The following is a 5,068-nucleotide window of genomic DNA, read 5'->3' as shown; positions in this document are numbered from 1 at the left end:
GCAGCACTTTAAGAAGCAGGGGCAAGCAGATCTCTGTAGGTCAGCATATTATACAGAGCAAGTTCCAGGACAGCCAGAGCGACGTACAGAGACTCTGCCTCAAATAAATAAATAAATAAATAAACAAACAAACAAATAAGTCTAGTTTAATTTAAAAATAAAAGTTTTCACACTTACTGCCGCTACCGCTGTGGACTGTGGACAGCGGCAGGCTGTCTCCCAGGCGCTCCCCTCCCCTCTTCCCTCCCTCCCTGTCCCTCCCTCAGCAGCCGCTTGTCAGGGGACTCTGGACCAGGCCTTGGTGTGCCTGCGGGGCGCCGTGGCGGGCTGAGGAGAAGGACACCCGCGGTTCGAGCTTCGCTTCACCCCACTCCATGAGGCAGACGCCACTCACCTGCTCCGGCCACATACGGTCCCATGGTGGATTTGGCCTTCAGCGGCATCACCCCTTATGGCTACTTTCTGATCAGCGCTTGCAAAGATGGCAAACCAATGCTCCGCCAGGGAGATACAGGAGACTGGATTGGAACATTTTTGGGTCATAAAGGTGCTGTTTGGGGTGCAACATTGAATAAAGATGCCACCAAAGCTGCCACAGCAGCTGCAGATTTCACAGCCAAAGTGTGGGATGCTGTCACAGGAGATGGACTGATGACCCTGGCTCATAAACACATTGTCAAGACTGTGGATTTTACACAGTTGTGGATAGCAACTACCTGTTAACTGGGGGACAGGATAAACGGCTGCGCATATATGACTTGAACAAACCTGAGGCAGAACCTAAGGAAATTAGTGGTCACACTTCCGATATTAAAAAGGCTCTATGGTGCAGTGAGGATAAACAGATTCTTTCAGCTGATGATAAAACTGTTTGTCTTTGGGATCATGCTGCAATGACTGAAGTGAAATCTGTGAATTTTAGCATGTCTGTTAGCAGCATGGAATATATCCCTGAGAGAGAGGTCCTAGTTCTCACTTATGGGCGGACTATTGTTTTTTTATAGTGCAGTAAGTCTGGAGTCAATTAAATCCTTGAAGCTCCTGCAACCATCAATTCTGAGTCTCTTCATCCTGAGAAGGAATTTCTTGTTGCAGGTGGAGAAGACATTAAACTGTATAACTATGACTATAACCGTGGAGAAGCATTAGAATCCTACAAAGGTCACTTTGGTCCCATTCACTGTGTGAGGTTTAGTCCTGATGGTGAACTCTGTGCCAGTGGTTCTGAAGATGGGACATTGAGGTTGTGGCAAACTATAGTAGGAAAAACATATGGCCTTTGGAAATGCTTCCTGAGGAGGACAGTGGGGAACTGGCAAAGCCAAAGTTTTCAAGAGACAGTTGAAGAGGAGCTGGAAGAAACTGCTGCAGAGAATTCAGATTCCATCTGTTCTTCAACTCCTGAAGTCAAGGCCTGAGCATCAGCTGTGTGCCATAGACGCCGTATAGTTTGTGGACTAAACAAACAGAGAAAAGCATCAGTCTTCAGAGTGACTCTCTGCCTGTGGCAAGGAAGGCAGAAAATATTGGGGAATATGAATTAGCTCCAGTGCACGAACAACTACTGGGTGTTCCTGTGAGAGAAAGTAGCTGCGTGTACGAGGTGCAGGCAGGAGGGTTGTGCTCATGTAGTGCCACAGCCTGCTGTCTCTAATGAGCAAGCCAACGTACAGTTTACATTTTACACTTACATTTCTTGTAGCTGTTTATGTTTTGGAGAAGAAAAATATATTGGCCTATTTTTGTGACTTCTCCCTTAAAGCAGAATGTCTTCTCTTAGTTGGGAAGAAGAGGAATTACATGATAAAGTAACTGGTTTAGTCTCTTTTATTGTACACTGATTGCTTCTGAGCATCTAATATTTTTTAATTATCTAAATAAAATGCCTCTAAAACAAACAAAAAAGTTTCCATAGGCCCTCTGCATATATGCTACAGTTGTGTAACTTGGTCTTTGTGTGAGATTTCTATCAGTGACAGCAGGGACTGTCTCTGACTCTATTAACCTATTTTCGGGACCGGTTCTTCCTACTGGATTGCCTTATTCAGACTTAATAGAAAAGGAGATGCCTAGTCTCACTGCAACTTTATATAACATATATAACATGGCTGTTATAAATGGGAGGCCTGCTTATATTTGAAGAGCAATAGTGGAGGAGGAGTAGATGGAGGAAAAAAGGAACTAGGAAGAGGAGAGGGAAAGGAAACTTTGGTTTGAATGTAAAAACAAAATAAATAATTTAAATTTAAAAAACAAAATTCATAACTGTGCACATATAGAACAACTACCTAACTTACTTCTTTGCTTTTCTTTTTTTTTTTTTCTTAATCCTCAGTTAGTCCCTACTATGGGGCAGGGATTTGGGTAGGGCTTGAGTTAAAGAGTAAAAAAGGGCACAGCTTCTGGGTGTTACTGTGAGCAAAGGACAGGTTCAGTAATAAAACTCCTATGTGTTGCTCTACTGCCATCTTGTGATCATTTTTTCCTCATCAGCCTCAAGCACCTCTATCCTAATATTCACATGTTTTGTTTAAGCACTGCTAGGAAGAAAGAAATAAAAATTGCTCTGGTGACTAATAATGACGTATAAGAGCTGCTATTGAGATGGTTAACAGTCAGAAGAACAAAGTAGGGCTTAGCTTGGTCTTGCCTTGGAGAACCACCAGAGAATACCTTTCAGTGCAGGAAGGGGAGGTCTGTATCAAACCTAGGAGAATGAGAATTATATAATTTATTATTAAATATATATTAAAATTTCCACCTCCTCCCACTTCCCTCCTCTCCCCCCACTTCCCCTCCCCCTCCCCCTCCCTCTCCAGGCCAAAGAGCAGTCAGGGTTCCCTACCCTATGGGAAGTCCAAGGTCCTCCCTGATCCCCCCAGGTCCAGGAAGGTAAGCATCCAAACAGACAAGGCTCCCACAAAGCTGGTCCATGCGGTAGGATCAAAACCCAGTGCCATCGTCCTTGGCTTCTCAGTCAGCCTCCACCATCAGCAACATTCAGAGAGTCAGGTTTGATCACATGCTCCATCAGTCCCATTCCAACTGGCCTTGGTGATCTCCCACTAGATCAGTCCCACCATCTCAGTGGGTGGACGCACCCCTTGCAGTCCTGACTTCTTTGCTCATGGTCTCTCTCCTTCTGCTCCTCATTTGGACCTTGGGAGCTCAGTCCAGTGCTCCAATGTGGGGCTCTGTCTCTATCTCCATCCATCGCCAGATAAAGGTTCTACAGTAATATGCAAGATATTCATCAGTGTGGCTATAGGACAAGACCAGTTCGGGCAGAATGAGAATTTTTAAGCAGAAGAAAATTTCCAGGACATATGTTGCAATATAAGGTGAAACAGGACGATTGTACATGGGAGAATCTTGATATAGAAAACAACAATGAAAAGAACTTGAGTGTCTTAACTTATTTAGTTGAAAGGTGATAACAGTGTTGAGAAAATGCTGATGAGGACTAAAGACATGTTACTATAAGGGCTTGACTAGGAAAACTAGAGAGTAGGAGTTTCTGCATGAAATTAGCACATGCTGGGGAGAAGTGCAAGCTTGAGTGGCATAACTTACTTCTGGAGACTGAGAAAAGAAATGGGGAGAGGAGAAGGGAGGGAGGGAGAGAGAGGAGAAAAATGGAGTGGAGAGAGGAGGAAAGGGAAGGGAAAGGTAAGGAAGGGAAGAAGGGGAAGGTAAAAGGAAGGGAGCAAAGGGGAGGGAGCAGGGGGATAAACAACAGTGTTTGGGAAGATGACATTATTATTAATAATAATAAGTCAGATATAGTAGCACACATCTTTAATTCCATCTCTGTAAGTTCAAAGCCAGTATGATCTACATAGGGAGTTCTCAATACTCAATTTTTTTAAAAGGGGCAGGGGGTGCTGGAGAGAAGAAATAATAACAATAAGTAAATCTTTAAAATTTAACCTGGTCGCCAGGCAGTGGTGGTGCATGCCTTTATCCCCAGCACTTGTGAGGCAGAAGCAGGCGGATATCTGTGAGTTCGAGGCCAGCCTGGTCTTCAAGAGCTAGTTTCAGGACAGGCTCCAAAGCTACAGAAAAATCCTGTCTTGAAAAAAAGGAAAGAGAGAGAGAGAGAGAGAGAGAGAGAGAGAGAGAGAGAGAGAGAGAGAGAGGAAGAAAAGAAAAGAAAAGAAAAGAAAAGAAAAGAAAAGAAAAGAAAAAAGAAAAGAAAACCTGGTCAAAAGGCAGAATAAAGTTCATTTCTTTCTCATAGGATTTAGCATTTAAAAGTTTATTCACTTAGAGGAAAACTGACAATGAAATCTAGATATATAATTTCCCTGTCTTTGATGGGATTAGTTAACAATGTTTCTTAGGCTTTTTTATTGCTATGAAGAGATACCATGATCATGGCAACTCTTATGAAGAAAACAATTAATTAAGGTGGTAGCTTACAGTTTCAGAAGTTCAATCCATTATCATCATGACAGGGACCATGGCAGTACCCAGGCAGATGTGCTGCCTACATCTTGACCAGAAGCAGCAGGAAGTCAACTGACTGTCACACTGAGTAAGGCTTGAGAAGAACACCATGCCCACCTCCACAGTGACACACTTTCTCCAACAAGACCACACCTACTCAAACAAGGCCATATCTCCTAATAGTGTCACTTCCTTTGGGGGACATTTTCTTTCAAACTACTATATTCCACTCCCTGGCCCCCAAAGGCTTGTAGCTGTATCATAGTGCAAAAATGCATTCAGTCCAAATTAATAGTCTCAACTTATTTCAAAGTCCATAATCTCTTCTGAAATGCATGATAATCTCTTAATCCCCTTGTAAAAATTCAAAATAAAAAAAATCAGATCTCATACTTCCAATATATCATGACACAGGATATACATTGTCCTTCAAAAATATAGGGAAGGAGCATAGTGAGGAAATACCGGACAAAAGCAAAACCAAATCCCAGCTGGGCACACTCCAATCTTTGCATCTCCACGGTTAATGTCAAAATGTTCTTTAGATCTCCAACTCCAATGAGGTTTGCTGCAAAATACTTCTTTCTCTTGAGCTGGTTCCACTCCCTGTTAGCAGCTC

General features: G+C 42.9%; 1 pseudogene; it reads left to right on the top strand.

The window, feature by feature from the left end:
* Positions 1 to 374: 374 nt before the first annotated feature.
* Positions 375 to 1,418, top strand: LOC121677037 (annotated as a pseudogene).
* Positions 1,419 to 5,068: the final 3,650 nt, after the last annotated feature.

Source organism: Arvicola amphibius, chromosome 1, assembly GCF_903992535.2.
Source record: "Arvicola amphibius chromosome 1, mArvAmp1.2, whole genome shotgun sequence".
Classification (NCBI taxonomy): Eukaryota; Metazoa; Chordata; class Mammalia; order Rodentia; family Cricetidae; genus Arvicola; species Arvicola amphibius.
This window is presented reverse-complemented; position numbering and strand designations above follow the sequence as displayed.